The sequence below is a fragment of the Oncorhynchus masou genome, unplaced genomic scaffold (assembly GCF_036934945.1).
Source record: "Oncorhynchus masou masou isolate Uvic2021 unplaced genomic scaffold, UVic_Omas_1.1 unplaced_scaffold_1649, whole genome shotgun sequence".
NCBI lineage: Eukaryota > Metazoa > Chordata > Actinopteri > Salmoniformes > Salmonidae > Oncorhynchus > Oncorhynchus masou.
Window position 1 is genome coordinate 81,100 of NW_027006605.1, and position 12,999 is coordinate 94,098.

Below are 12,999 nucleotides of genomic sequence, written 5' to 3' on the forward strand. Positions count from 1 at the left end.
TCCACAAGGCAGTGACAAAAAGCTTACAGCACCTGGTATTCCCAGGCGGTCTCCCATCCAAGTACTAACCAGGCCCGACCCTGCTTAGCTTCCGAGATCAGACGAGATCAGGCGTACTCAGGCCGGTGTGGTCGTAAGCGAGAAACCATCTCTTGGTACACTATATAAAGTCAAAGTGAGTCTTGATTAACAGCTGTTGCATTTTCACCATTTCGATAAGCATCTTTGTGTCACTCAAAAAGTGGAAGAAATTGCATATACTGTAGCCATAATTTGTAGCACAGATGGTTGGATGAAATACAAACTAACCTTGCTTACTTATTTCAAAGCGAGGCACATATTTCAGCCTTGTGGGAAAAAACGCACAAAGACTTGAAATTCCACAAGGCAGTGACAAAAGCTTACAGCACCTGGTATTCCCAGGCGGTCTCCCATCCAAGTACTAACCAGGCCCGACCCTGCTTAGCTTCCGAGATCAGACGAGATCAGGCGTACTCAGGCCGGTGTGGTCGTAAGCGAGAAACCATCTCTTGGTACACTATATAAAGTCAAAGTGAGTCTTGATTAACAGCTGTTGCATTTTCACCATTTCGATAAGCATCTTTGTGTCACTCAAAAAGTGGAAGAAATTGCATATACTGTAGCCATAATTTGTAGCACAGATGGTTGGATGAAATACAAACTAACCTTGCTTACTTATTTCAAAGCGAGGGCACATATTTCAGCCTTGTGGGAAAAAACGCACAAAGACTTGAAATTCCACAAGGCAGTGACAAAAAGCTTACAGCACCTGGTATTCCCAGGCGGTCTCCCATCCAAGTACTAACCAGGCCGACCCTGCTTAGCTTCCGAGATCAGACGAGATCAGGCGTACTCAGGCCGGTGTGGTCGTAAGCGAGAAACCATCTCTTGGTACACTATATAAAGTCAAAGTGAGTCTTGATTAACAGCTGTTGCATTTTCACCATTTCGATAAGCATCTTTGTGTCACTCAAAAAGTGGAAGAAATTGCATATACTGTAGCCATAATTTGTAGCACAGATGGTTGGATGAAATACAAACTAACCTTGCTTACTTATTTCAAAGCGAGGGCACATATTTCAGCCTTGTGGGAAAAAACGCACAAAGACTTGAAATTCCACAAGGCAGTGACAAAAGCTTACAGCACCTGGTATTCCCAGGCGGTCTCCCATCCAAGTACTAACCAGGCCCGACCCTGCTTAGCTTCCGAGATCAGACGAGATCAGGCGTACTCAGGCCGGTGTGGTCGTAAGCGAGAAACCATCTCTTGGTACACTATATAAAGTCAAAGTGAGTCTTGATTAACAGCTGCTTGCATTTTCACCATTTCGATAAGCATCTTTGTGTCACTCAAAAAGTGGAAGAAATTGCATATACTGTAGCCATAATTTGTAGCACAGATGGTTGGATGAAATACAAACTAACCTTGCTTACTTATTTCAAAGCGAGGGCACATATTTCAGCCTTGTGGGAAAAAACGCACAAAGACTTGAAATTCCACAAGGCAGTGACAAAAAGCTTACAGCACCTGGTATTCCCAGGCGGTCTCCCATCCAAGTACTAACCAGGCCCGACCCTGCTTAGCTTCCGAGATCAGACGAGATCAGGCGTACTCAGGCCGGTGTGGTCGTAAGCGAGAAACCATCTCTTGGTACACTATATAAAGTCAAAGTGAGTCTTGATTAACAGCTGTTGCATTTTCACCATTTCGATAAGCATCTTTGTGTCACTCAAAAAGTGGAAGAAATTGCATATACTGTAGCCATAATTTGTAGCACAGATGGTTGGATGAAATACAAACTAACCTTGCTTACTTATTTCAAAGCGAGGGCACATATTTCAGCCTTGTGGGAAAAAACGCACAAAGACTTGAAATTCCACAAGGCAGTGACAAAAAGCTTACAGCACCTGGTATTCCCAGGCGGTCTCCCATCCAAGTACTAACCAGGCCCGACCCTGCTTAGCTTCCGAGATCAGACGAGATCAGGCGTACTCAGGCCGGTGTGGTCGTAAGCGAGAAACCATCTCTTGGTACACTATATAAAGTCAAAGTGAGTCTTGATTAACAGCTGTTGCATTTTCACCATTTCGATAAGCATCTTTGTGTCACTCAAAAAGTGGAAGAAATTGCATATACTGTAGCCATAATTTGTAGCACAGATGGTTGGATGAAATACAAACTAACCTTGCTTACTTATTTCAAAGCGAGGGCACATATTTCAGCCTTGTGGGAAAAAACGCACAAAGACTTGAAATTCCACAAGGCAGTGACAAAAAGCTTACAGCACATGGTATTCCCAGGCCCGACACTGCTTAGCTTCCGAGATCAGACGAGATCAGGCGTACTCAGGCCGGTGTGGTCGTAAGCGAGAAACCATCTCTTGGTACACTATATAAAGTCAAAGTGAGTCTTGATTAACAGCTGTTGCATTTTCACCATTTCGATAAGCATCTTTGTGTCACTCAAAAAGTGGAAGAAATTGCATATACTGTAGCCATAATTTGTAGCACAGATGGTTGGATGAAATACAAACTAACCTTGCTTACTTATTTCAAAGCGAGGGCACATATTTCAGCCTTGTGGGAAAAAACGCACAAAGACTTGAAATTCCACAAGGCAGTGACAAAAAGCTTACAGCACCTGGTATTCCCAGGCGGTCTCCCATCCAAGTACTAACCAGGCCCGACCCTGCTTAGCTTCCGAGATCAGACGAGATCAGGCGTACTCAGGCCGGTGTGGTCGTAAGCGAGAAACCATCTCTTGGTACACTATATAAAGTCAAAGTGAGTCTTGATTAACAGCTGTTGCATTTTCACCATTTCGATAAGCATCTTTGTGTCACTCAAAAAGTGGAAGAAATTGCATATACTGTAGCCATAATTTGTAGCACAGATGGTTGGATGAAATACAAACTAACCTTGCTTACTTATTTCAAAGCGAGGGCACATATTTCAGCCTTGTGGGAAAAAACGCACAAAGACTTGAAATTCCACAAGGCAGTGACAAAAAGCTTACAGCACCTGGTATTCCCAGGCGGTCTCCCATCCAAGTACTAACCAGGCCCGACCCTGCTTAGCTTCCGAGATCAGACGAGATCAGGCGTACTCAGGCCGGTGTGGTCGTAAGCGAGAAACCATCTCTTGGTACACTATATAAAGTCAAAGTGAGTCTTGATTAACAGCTGTTGCATTTTCACCATTTCGATAAGCATCTTTGTGTCACTCAAAAAGTGGAAGAAATTGCATATACTGTAGCCATAATTTGTAGCACAGATGGTTGGATGAAATACAAACTAACCTTGCTTACTTATTTCAAAGCGAGGGCACATATTTCAGCCTTGTGGGAAAAAACGCACAAAGACTTGAAATTCCACAAGGCAGTGACAAAAAGCTTACAGCACCTGGTATTCCCAGGCGGTCTCCCATCCAAGTACTAACCAGGCCCGACCCTGCTTAGCTTCCGAGATCAGACGAGATCAGGCGTACTCAGGCCGGTGTGGTCGTAAGCGAGAAACCATCTCTTGGTACACTATATAAAGTCAAAGTGAGTCTTGATTAACAGCTGTTGCATTTTCACCATTTCGATAAGCATCTTTGTGTCACTCAAAAAGTGGAAGAAATTGCATATACTGTAGCCATAATTTGTAGCACAGATGGTTGGATGAAATACAAACTAACCTTGCTTACTTATTTCAAAGCGAGGGCACATATTTCAGCCTTGTGGGAAAAAACGCACAAAGACTTGAAATTCCACAAGGCAGTGACAAAAAGCTTACAGCACCTGGATTCCCAGGCGGTCTCCCATCCAAGTACTAACCAGGCCCGACCCTGCTTAGCTTCCGAGATCAGACGAGATCAGGCGTACTCAGGCCGGTGTGGTCGTAAGCGAGAAACCATCTCTTGGTACACTATATAAAGTCAAAGTGAGTCTTGATTAACAGCTGTTGCATTTTCACCATTTCGATAAGCATCTTTGTGTCACTCAAAAAGTGGAAGAAATTGCATATACTGTAGCCATAATTTGTAGCACAGATGGTTGGATGAAATACAAACTAACCTTGCTTACTTATTTCAAAGCGAGGGCACATATTTCAGCCTTGTGGGAAAAACGCACAAAGACTTGAAATTCCACAAGGCAGTGACAAAAAGCTTACAGCACCTGGTATTCCCAGGCGGTCTCCCATCCAAGTACTAACCAGGCCCGACCCTGCTTAGCTTCCGAGATCAGACGAGATCAGGCGTACTCAGGCCGGTGTGGTCGTAAGCGAGAAACCATCTCTTGGTACACTATATAAAGTCAAAGTGAGTCTTGATTAACAGCTGTTGCATTTTCACCATTTCGATAAGCATCTTTGTGTCACTCAAAAAGTGGAAGAAATTGCATATACTGTAGCCATAATTTGTAGCACAGATGGTTGGATGAAATACAAACTAACCTTGCTTACTTATTTCAAAGCGAGGGCACATATTTCAGCCTTGTGGGAAAAAACGCACAAAGACTTGAAATTCCACAAGGCAGTGACAAAAAGCTTACAGCACCTGGTATTCCCAGGCGGTCTCCCATCCAAGTACTAACCAGGCCCGACCCTGCTTAGCTTCCGAGATCAGACGAGATCAGGCGTACTCAGGCCGGTGTGGTCGTAAGCGAGAAACCATCTCTTGGTACACTATATAAAGTCAAAGTGAGTCTTGATTAACAGCTGTTGCATTTTCACCATTTCGATAAGCATCTTTGTGTCACTCAAAAAGTGGAAGAAATTGCATATACTGTAGCCATAATTTGGCACAGATGGTTGGATGAAATACAAACTAACCTTGCTTACTTATTTCAAAGCGAGGGCACATATTTCAGCCTTGTGGGAAAAAACGCACAAAGACTTGAAATTCCACAAGGCAGTGACAAAAAGCTTACAGCACCTGGTATTCCCAGGCGGTCTCCCATCCAAGTACTAACCAGGCCCGACCCTGCTTAGCTTCCGAGATCAGACGAGATCAGGCGTACTCAGGCCGGTGTGGTCGTAAGCGAGAAACCATCTCTTGGTACACTATATAAAGTCAAAGTGAGTCTTGATTAACAGCTGTTGCATTTTCACCATTTCGATAAGCATCTTTGTGTCACTCAAAAAGTGGAAGAAATTGCATATACTGTAGCCATAATTTGTAGCACAGATGGTTGGATGAAATACAAACTAACCTTGCTTACTTATTTCAAAGCGAGGGCACATATTTCAGCCTTGTGGGAAAAAACGCACAAAGACTTGAAATTCCACAAGGCAGTGACAAAGCTTACAGCACCTGGTATTCCCAGGCGGTCTCCCATCCAAGTACTAACCAGGCCCGACCCTGCTTAGCTTCCGAGATCAGACGAGATCAGGCGTACTCAGGCCGGTGTGGTCGTAAGCGAGAAACCATCTCTTGGTACACTATATAAAGTCAAAGTGAGTCTTGATTAACAGCTGTTGCATTTTCACCATTTCGATAAGCATCTTTGTGTCACTCAAAAAGTGGAAGAAATTGCATATACTGTAGCCATAATTTGTAGCACAGATGGTTGGATGAAATACAAACTAACCTTGCTTACTTATTTCAAAGCGAGGGCACATATTTCAGCCTTGTGGGAAAAAACGCACAAAGACTTGAAATTCCACAAGGCAGTGACAAAAAGCTTACAGCACCTGGTATTCCCAGGCGGTCTCCCATCCAAGTACTAACCAGGCCCGACCCTGCTTAGCTTCCGAGATCAGACGAGATCAGGCGTACTCAGGCCGGTGTGGTCGTAAGCGAGAAACCATCTCTTGGTACACTATATAAAGTCAAAGTGAGTCTTGATTAACAGCTGTTGCATTTTCACCATTTCGATAAGCATCTTTGTGTCACTCAAAAAGTGGAAGAAATTGCATATACTGTAGCCATAATTTGTAGCACAGATGGTTGGATGAAATACAAACTAACCTTGCTTACTTATTTCAAAGCGAGGGCACATATTTCAGCCTTGTGGGAAAAAACGCACAAAGACTTGAAATTCCACAAGGCAGTGACAAAAAGCTTACAGCACCTGGTATTCCCAGGCGGTCTCCCATCCAAGTACTAACCAGGCCCGACCCTGCTTAGCTTCCGAGATCAGACGAGATCAGGCGTACTCAGGCCGGTGTGGTCGTAAGCGAGAAACCATCTCTTGGTACACTATATAAAGTCAAAGTGAGTCTTGATTAACAGCTGTTGCATTTTCACCATTTCGATAAGCATCTTTGTGTCACTCAAAAAGTGGAAGAAATTGCATATACTGTAGCCATAATTTGTAGCACAGATGGTTGGATGAAATACAAACTAACCTTGCTTACTTATTTCAAAGCGAGGGCACATATTTCAGCCTTGTGGGAAAAAACGCACAAAGACTTGAAATTCCACAAGGCAGTGACAAAAAGCTTACAGCACCTGGTATTCCCAGGCGGTCTCCCATCCAAGTACTAACCAGGCCCGACCCTGCTTAGCTTCCGAGATCAGACGAGATCAGGCGTACTCAGGCCGGTGTGGTCGTAAGCGAGAAACCATCTCTTGGTACACTATATAAAGTCAAAGTGAGTCTTGATTAACAGCTGTTGCATTTTCACCATTTCGATAAGCATCTTTGTGTCACTCAAAAAGTGGAAGAAATTGCATATACTGTAGCCATAATTTGTAGCACAGATGGTTGGATGAAATACAAACTAACCTTGCTTACTTATTTCAAAGCGAGGGCACATATTTCAGCCTTGTGGGAAAAAACGCACAAAGACTTGAAATTCCACAAGGCAGTGACAAAAGCTTACAGCACCTGGTATTCCCAGGCGGTCTCCCATCCAAGTACTAACCAGGCCCGACCCTGCTTAGCTTCCGAGATCAGACGAGATCAGGCGTACTCAGGCCGGTGTGGTCGTAAGCGAGAAACCATCTCTTGGTACACTATATAAAGTCAAAGTGAGTCTTGATTAACAGCTGTTGCATTTTCACCATTTCGATAAGCATCTTTGTGTCACTCAAAAAGTGGAAGAAATTGCATATACTGTAGCCATAATTTGTAGCACAGATGGTTGGATGAAATACAAACTAACCTTGCTTACTTATTTCAAAGCGAGGGCACATATTTCAGCCTTGTGGGAAAAAACGCACAAAGACTTGAAATTCCACAAGGCAGTGACAAAAGCTTACAGCACCTGGTATTCCCAGGCGGTCTCCCATCCAAGTACTAACCAGGCCCGACCCTGCTTAGCTTCCGAGATCAGACGAGATCAGGCGTACTCACCGCCGGTGTGGTCGTAAGCGAAAACCATCTCTTGGTACACTATATAAAGTCAAAGTGAGTCTTGATTAACAGCTGTTGCATTTTCACCATTTCGATAAGCATCTTTGTGTCACTCAAAAAGTGGAAGAAATTGCATATACTGTAGCCATAATTTGTAGCACAGATGGTTGGATGAAATACAAACTAACCTTGCTTACTTATTTCAAAGCGAGGGCACATATTTCAGCCTTGTGGGAAAAAACGCACAAAGACTTGAAATTCCACAAGGCAGTGACAAAAAGCTTACAGCACCTGGTATTCCCAGGCGGTCTCCCATCCAAGTACTAACCAGGCCCGACCCTGCTTAGCTTCCGAGATCAGACGAGATCAGGCGTACTCAGGCCGGTGTGGTCGTAAGCGAGAAAACCATCTCTTGGTACACTATATAAAGTCAAAGTGAGTCTTGATTAACAGCTGTTGCATTTTCACCATTTCGATAAGCATCTTTGTGTCACTCAAAAAGTGGAAGAAATTGCATATACTGTAGCCATAATTTGTAGCACAGATGGTTGGATGAAATACAAACTAACCTTGCTTACTTATTTCAAAGCGAGGGCACATATTTCAGCCTTGTGGGAAAAAACGCACAAAGACTTGAAATTCCACAAGGCAGTGACAAAAAGCTTACAGCACCTGGTATTCCCAGGCGGTCTCCCATCCAAGTACTAACCAGGCCCGACCCTGCTTAGCTTCCGAGATCAGACGAGATCAGGCGTACTCAGGCCGGTGTGGTCGTAAGCGAGAAACCATCTCTTGGTACACTATATAAAGTCAAAGTGAGTCTTGATTAACAGCTGTTGCATTTTCACCATTTCGATAAGCATCTTTGTGTCACTCAAAAAGTGGAAGAAATTGCATATACTGTAGCCATAATTTGTAGCACAGATGGTTGGATGAAATACAAACTAACCTTGCTTACTTATTTCAAAGCGAGGGCACATATTTCAGCCTTGTGGGAAAAACGCACAAAGACTTGAAATTCCACAAGGCAGTGACAAAAAGCTTACAGCACCTGGTATTCCCAGGCGGTCTCCCATCCAAGTACTAACCAGGCCCGACCCTGCTTAGCTTCCGAGATCAGACGAGATCAGGCGTACTCAGGCCGGTGTGGTCGTAAGCGAGAAACCATCTCTTGGTACACTATATAAAGTCAAAGTGAGTCTTGATTAACAGCTGTTGCATTTTCACCATTTCGATAAGCATCTTTGTGTCACTCAAAAAGTGGAAGAAATTGCATATACTGTAGCCATAATTTGTAGCACAGATGGTTGGATGAAATACAAACTAACCTTGCTTACTTATTTCAAAGCGAGGGCACATATTTCAGCCTTGTGGGAAAAAACGCACAAAGACTTGAAATTCCACAAGGCAGTGACAAAAAGCTTACAGCACCTGGTATTCCCAGGCGGTCTCCCATCCAAGTACTAACCAGGCCCGACCCTGCTTAGCTTCCGAGATCAGGCGTACTCAGGCCGGTGTGGTCGTAAGCGAGAAACCATCTCTTGGTACACTATATAAAGTCAAAGTGAGTCTTGATTAACAGCTGTTGCATTTTCACCATTTCGATAAGCATCTTTGTGTCACTCAAAAAGTGGAAGAAATTGCATATACTGTAGCCATAATTTGTAGCACAGATGGTTGGATGAAATACAAACTAACCTTGCTTACTTATTTCAAAGCGAGGGCACATATTTCAGCCTTGTGGGAAAAAACGCACAAAGACTTGAAATTCCACAAGGCAGTGACAAAAAGCTTACAGCACCTGGTATTCCCAGGCGGTCTCCCATCCAAGTACTAACCAGGCCCGACCCTGCTTAGCTTCCGAGATCAGACGAGATCAGGCGTACTCAGGCCGGTGTGGTCGTAAGCGAGAAACCATCTCTTGGTACACTATATAAAGTCAAAGTGAGTCTTGATTAACAGCTGTTGCATTTTCACCATTTCGATAAGCATCTTTGTGTCACTCAAAAAGTGGAAGAAATTGCATATACTGTAGCCATAATTTGTAGCACAGATGGTTGGATGAAATACAAACTAACCTTGCTTACTTATTTCAAAGCGAGGGCACATATTTCAGCCTTGTGGGAAAAAACGCACAAAGACTTGAAATTCCACAAGGCAGTGACAAAAAGCTTACAGCACCTGGTATTCCCAGGCGGTCTCCCATCCAAGTACTAACCAGGCCCGACCCTGCTTAGCTTCCGAGATCAGACGAGATCAGGCGTACTCAGGCCGGTGTGGTCGTAAGCGAGAAACCATCTCTTGGTACACTATATAAAGTCAAAGTGAGTCTTGATTAACAGCTGTTGCATTTTCACCATTTCGATAAGCATCTTTGTGTCACTCAAAAAGTGGAAGAAATTGCATATACTGTAGCCATAATTTGTAGCACAGATGGTTGGATGAAATACAAACTAACCTTGCTTACTTATTTCAAAGCGAGGGCACATATTTCAGCCTTGTGGGAAAAAACGCACAAAGACTTGAAATTCCACAAGGCAGTGACAAAAAGCTTACAGCACCTGGTATTCCCAGGCGGTCTCCCATCCAAGTACTAACCAGGCCCGACCCTGCTTAGCTTCCGAGATCAGACGAGATCAGGCGTACTCAGGCCGGTGTGGTCGTAAGCGAGAAACCATCTCTTGGTACACTATATAAAGTCAAAGTGAGTCTTGATTAACAGCTGTTGCATTTTCACCATTTCGATAAGCATCTTTGTGTCACTCAAAAAGTGGAAGAAATTGCATATACTGTAGCCATAATTTGTAGCACAGATGGTTGGATGAAATACAAACTAACCTTGCTTACTTATTTCAAAGCGAGGGCACATATTTCAGCCTTGTGGGAAAAAACGCACAAAGACTTGAAATTCCACAAGGCAGTGACAAAAAGCTTACAGCACCTGGTATTCCCAGGCGGTCTCCCATCCAAGTACTAACCAGGCCCGACCTGCTTAGCTTCCGAGATCAGACGAGATCAGGCGTACTCAGGCCGGTGTGGTCGTAAGCGAGAAACCATCTCTTGGTACACTATATAAAGTCAAAGTGAGTCTTGATTAACAGCTGTTGCATTTTCACCATTTCGATAAGCATCTTTGTGTCACTCAAAAAGTGGAAGAAATTGCATATACTGTAGCCATAATTTGTAGCACAGATGGTTGGATGAAATACAAACTAACCTTGCTTACTTATTTCAAAGCGAGGGCACATATTTCAGCCTTGTGGGAAAAAACGCACAAAGACTTGAAATTCCACAAGGCAGTGACAAAAAGCTTACAGCACCTGGTATTCCCAGGCGGTCTCCCATCCAAGTACTAACCAGGCCCGACCCTGCTTAGCTTCCGAGATCAGACGAGATCAGGCGTACTCAGGCCGGTGTGGTCGTAAGCGAGAAACCATCTCTTGGTACACTATATAAAGTCAAAGTGAGTCTTGATTAACAGCTGTTGCATTTTCACCATTTCGATAAGCATCTTTGTGTCACTCAAAAAGTGGAAGAAATTGCATATACTGTAGCCATAATTTGTAGCACAGATGGTTGGATGAAATACAAACTAACCTTGCTTACTTATTTCAAAGCGAGGGCACATATTTCAGCCTTGTGGGAAAAAACGCACAAAGACTTGAAATTCCACAAGGCAGTGACAAAAAGCTTACAGCACCTGGTATTCCCAGGCGGTCTCCCATCCAAGTACTAACCAGGCCCGACCCTGCTTAGCTTCCGAGATCAGACGAGATCAGGCGTACTTTTTTATTAATTTTTTTTTTTTATTAAAAAACAACAAAAACTAATAAACACATAACATAAATTCTAATCTCACAAAAAAAGGCATGTTGAAATCAACGCATCGAACAACTATAAAAACTAAAAGGAAATTAACATACTAATACTTTCAAAAATTATAAGTACTTCTTCCACCATCCACCCTTGAAATCAACCCGCTCCCCTCGACAAAAGCTTCATCAAAACATTCATTATCATAACAATGAAACATATCTATATGCTTCTTAAACAATACTACAAAAATATCCCACACCCTTACCCTCTTCCCCTCAAAAAAAGCATAATTTCTCCTACAAAAAATAGCATACCTCACAAAACTCAAAACAACATTCAACAAAACAACATTAACACCCTCGCATTTACCAGCCACGCCAAATAACACCAATTCATTCCACACATATTTTTTTTAAATATCACCCTTCCAGTTTTTATGAATCATTCCCTTTACCTTACAAAATAAATATTTTAACTCCTCACATTCCACAAACAAATGTATTAAATTTTCCGGTAACTCACCACATAGATCACATTCTCTTTTTATTTCCCTATTGATTTGATGTAAAACCACCTTTGTATATATACGATTATGCCTTATTTTAAAATCGTTACTTTCACATTCCATACTATTATATTTTACATTTAAGGTTTTCCATATCTTTTTTACGTCCAAAGTTGGAAAAATTTCTTTCCAAACTTTCTCCGCAGCTGGCCTTTTCACATTTTTCTCTACCATTATTTTATAGAATTTTTTCACCGGGATACTAGATAAATGAGCCTTCTCCTTACTGTTACCAATAAATAAATTAGGAAAGACAAATAAATCTTCTCTAACAACTTCACTATTTATTAAATCCACCCATATGCTTGGTATACTTTGTTTTATCTTCTCGTACATATTCTTCACTGTTCCCCTACCCACCTCTACATCCCATTCATGGATGGTGTCAAAAATAGCTTCTTCAGGAAAAAAACCTGGAATTACCTCATATGTGTAGTCTTTTATCTGTCTAAGACCTGCACTCATGAATACTTCACTATATAACACCTTTTCTTTGTACTTAATTTTCTCATTCAGAAAAACAGGATGATTCATAATTAGATCAATATGCCCACACTCATAATACACATTAGGCAACAACTCTGCCCATGCATTTAGCACTTCTTTATAAAAATCTGGTATCTTTTCACACATTTTACTTTTAAGACCCATCAACAAACCATTATCTTCACATCCACCACTCTCATCTAAATAGACTTTGAAAAAATGTTTCCAGCCATAATCTAAGCTGTCATACAAATATTTCTTTACTGTTTTTATCCTAATAGCTTTTCTTTTAATGTCAAAATCTACAAGTTTTAAACCTCCATCATCATAGTCTGCTATCAATGTTTTCTGCGCAATTCTAACACCTTTACCATCCCATATAAAATTAGACACCACATTATTCAATTCATTTATAACCCACTCTGGCATGTCTAGAACTCCCAAAATATACACAAGTTTAGATGATACCAAAGCATTTACAACAATTACTTTACCTTTTAACTTTAATTTTCTATTTTTCCAGAAATTCAAAGTTAGCTTGATTTTATTGAGGATCCCCGTCCAAGTTATATCCCTTGCCTCTTTATCCTCGACACCAATATTTACTCCCAGCACCTTCATAAAATCCTTAGCTACCTTAAATGGAATCTCACATTTATTTGCATTAATATCCCCAAAAAACATAATTTCTGTCTTCTCTATATTAACTTCAGCCCCTGATGCCTTACAGTAGATATCTATGATTTTCATAATGCTTTCAATGCTACCCACATCCTTCACAGTAAAAGTAGTGTCATCAGCATACTGATGTATAACACTGACACCACCA

At 42.0% G+C, this 12,999-nt stretch overlaps 25 non-coding genes and 3 pseudogenes across 25 annotated transcripts; all 28 read right to left on the minus strand.

Moving 5' to 3' along the window:
* Positions 1-20: 20 nt before the first annotated feature.
* Positions 21-139, minus strand: LOC135531585 (5S ribosomal RNA). Its single transcript, XR_010454052.1, has one exon. It is a non-coding gene; the product is annotated as a 5S ribosomal RNA (ribosomal RNA).
* Positions 140-398: 259 nt separating this feature from the next.
* On the minus strand, positions 399-517 carry LOC135531586 (5S ribosomal RNA). Its single transcript, XR_010454053.1, has one exon. It is a non-coding gene; the product is annotated as a 5S ribosomal RNA (ribosomal RNA).
* Positions 518-778: 261 nt separating this feature from the next.
* Positions 779-896, minus strand: LOC135531699 (5S ribosomal RNA; annotated as a pseudogene).
* Positions 897-1,156: 260 nt separating this feature from the next.
* Positions 1,157-1,275, minus strand: LOC135531588 (5S ribosomal RNA). Its single transcript, XR_010454055.1, has one exon. It is a non-coding gene; the product is annotated as a 5S ribosomal RNA (ribosomal RNA).
* Positions 1,276-1,537: 262 nt separating this feature from the next.
* LOC135531589 (5S ribosomal RNA) lies at positions 1,538-1,656 on the minus strand. The gene has a single exon (XR_010454056.1). It is a non-coding gene; the product is annotated as a 5S ribosomal RNA (ribosomal RNA).
* A 261-nt stretch (positions 1,657-1,917) lies between these two features.
* Positions 1,918-2,036, minus strand: LOC135531590 (5S ribosomal RNA). Its single transcript, XR_010454057.1, has one exon. It is a non-coding gene; the product is annotated as a 5S ribosomal RNA (ribosomal RNA).
* Positions 2,037-2,650: 614 nt separating this feature from the next.
* On the minus strand, positions 2,651-2,769 carry LOC135531591 (5S ribosomal RNA). The gene has a single exon (XR_010454058.1). It is a non-coding gene; the product is annotated as a 5S ribosomal RNA (ribosomal RNA).
* A 261-nt stretch (positions 2,770-3,030) lies between these two features.
* Positions 3,031-3,149, minus strand: LOC135531592 (5S ribosomal RNA). The gene has a single exon (XR_010454059.1). It is a non-coding gene; the product is annotated as a 5S ribosomal RNA (ribosomal RNA).
* A 261-nt stretch (positions 3,150-3,410) lies between these two features.
* Positions 3,411-3,529, minus strand: LOC135531593 (5S ribosomal RNA). Its single transcript, XR_010454060.1, has one exon. It is a non-coding gene; the product is annotated as a 5S ribosomal RNA (ribosomal RNA).
* A 261-nt stretch (positions 3,530-3,790) lies between these two features.
* Positions 3,791-3,908, minus strand: LOC135531678 (5S ribosomal RNA). The gene has a single exon (XR_010454141.1). It is a non-coding gene; the product is annotated as a 5S ribosomal RNA (ribosomal RNA).
* A 260-nt stretch (positions 3,909-4,168) lies between these two features.
* Positions 4,169-4,287, minus strand: LOC135531594 (5S ribosomal RNA). Its single transcript, XR_010454061.1, has one exon. It is a non-coding gene; the product is annotated as a 5S ribosomal RNA (ribosomal RNA).
* Positions 4,288-4,548: 261 nt separating this feature from the next.
* Positions 4,549-4,667, minus strand: LOC135531595 (5S ribosomal RNA). Its single transcript, XR_010454062.1, has one exon. It is a non-coding gene; the product is annotated as a 5S ribosomal RNA (ribosomal RNA).
* A 259-nt stretch (positions 4,668-4,926) lies between these two features.
* Positions 4,927-5,045, minus strand: LOC135531596 (5S ribosomal RNA). Its single transcript, XR_010454063.1, has one exon. It is a non-coding gene; the product is annotated as a 5S ribosomal RNA (ribosomal RNA).
* Positions 5,046-5,304: 259 nt separating this feature from the next.
* Positions 5,305-5,423, minus strand: LOC135531597 (5S ribosomal RNA). Its single transcript, XR_010454064.1, has one exon. It is a non-coding gene; the product is annotated as a 5S ribosomal RNA (ribosomal RNA).
* Positions 5,424-5,684: 261 nt separating this feature from the next.
* Positions 5,685-5,803, minus strand: LOC135531600 (5S ribosomal RNA). Its single transcript, XR_010454066.1, has one exon. It is a non-coding gene; the product is annotated as a 5S ribosomal RNA (ribosomal RNA).
* Positions 5,804-6,064: 261 nt separating this feature from the next.
* On the minus strand, positions 6,065-6,183 carry LOC135531601 (5S ribosomal RNA). The gene has a single exon (XR_010454067.1). It is a non-coding gene; the product is annotated as a 5S ribosomal RNA (ribosomal RNA).
* A 261-nt stretch (positions 6,184-6,444) lies between these two features.
* On the minus strand, positions 6,445-6,563 carry LOC135531602 (5S ribosomal RNA). Its single transcript, XR_010454068.1, has one exon. It is a non-coding gene; the product is annotated as a 5S ribosomal RNA (ribosomal RNA).
* Positions 6,564-6,823: 260 nt separating this feature from the next.
* LOC135531603 (5S ribosomal RNA) lies at positions 6,824-6,942 on the minus strand. Its single transcript, XR_010454069.1, has one exon. It is a non-coding gene; the product is annotated as a 5S ribosomal RNA (ribosomal RNA).
* A 260-nt stretch (positions 6,943-7,202) lies between these two features.
* Positions 7,203-7,322, minus strand: LOC135531696 (5S ribosomal RNA; annotated as a pseudogene).
* Positions 7,323-7,582: 260 nt separating this feature from the next.
* Positions 7,583-7,701, minus strand: LOC135531604 (5S ribosomal RNA). The gene has a single exon (XR_010454070.1). It is a non-coding gene; the product is annotated as a 5S ribosomal RNA (ribosomal RNA).
* A 262-nt stretch (positions 7,702-7,963) lies between these two features.
* LOC135531605 (5S ribosomal RNA) lies at positions 7,964-8,082 on the minus strand. The gene has a single exon (XR_010454073.1). It is a non-coding gene; the product is annotated as a 5S ribosomal RNA (ribosomal RNA).
* A 260-nt stretch (positions 8,083-8,342) lies between these two features.
* On the minus strand, positions 8,343-8,461 carry LOC135531606 (5S ribosomal RNA). The gene has a single exon (XR_010454074.1). It is a non-coding gene; the product is annotated as a 5S ribosomal RNA (ribosomal RNA).
* Positions 8,462-8,722: 261 nt separating this feature from the next.
* LOC135531710 (5S ribosomal RNA) lies at positions 8,723-8,831 on the minus strand (annotated as a pseudogene).
* A 261-nt stretch (positions 8,832-9,092) lies between these two features.
* On the minus strand, positions 9,093-9,211 carry LOC135531607 (5S ribosomal RNA). The gene has a single exon (XR_010454075.1). It is a non-coding gene; the product is annotated as a 5S ribosomal RNA (ribosomal RNA).
* A 261-nt stretch (positions 9,212-9,472) lies between these two features.
* On the minus strand, positions 9,473-9,591 carry LOC135531608 (5S ribosomal RNA). Its single transcript, XR_010454076.1, has one exon. It is a non-coding gene; the product is annotated as a 5S ribosomal RNA (ribosomal RNA).
* Positions 9,592-9,852: 261 nt separating this feature from the next.
* On the minus strand, positions 9,853-9,971 carry LOC135531609 (5S ribosomal RNA). Its single transcript, XR_010454077.1, has one exon. It is a non-coding gene; the product is annotated as a 5S ribosomal RNA (ribosomal RNA).
* A 261-nt stretch (positions 9,972-10,232) lies between these two features.
* Positions 10,233-10,350, minus strand: LOC135531683 (5S ribosomal RNA). Its single transcript, XR_010454146.1, has one exon. It is a non-coding gene; the product is annotated as a 5S ribosomal RNA (ribosomal RNA).
* A 261-nt stretch (positions 10,351-10,611) lies between these two features.
* On the minus strand, positions 10,612-10,730 carry LOC135531612 (5S ribosomal RNA). Its single transcript, XR_010454079.1, has one exon. It is a non-coding gene; the product is annotated as a 5S ribosomal RNA (ribosomal RNA).
* Between the last annotated feature and the right edge of the window lie 2,269 nt (positions 10,731-12,999).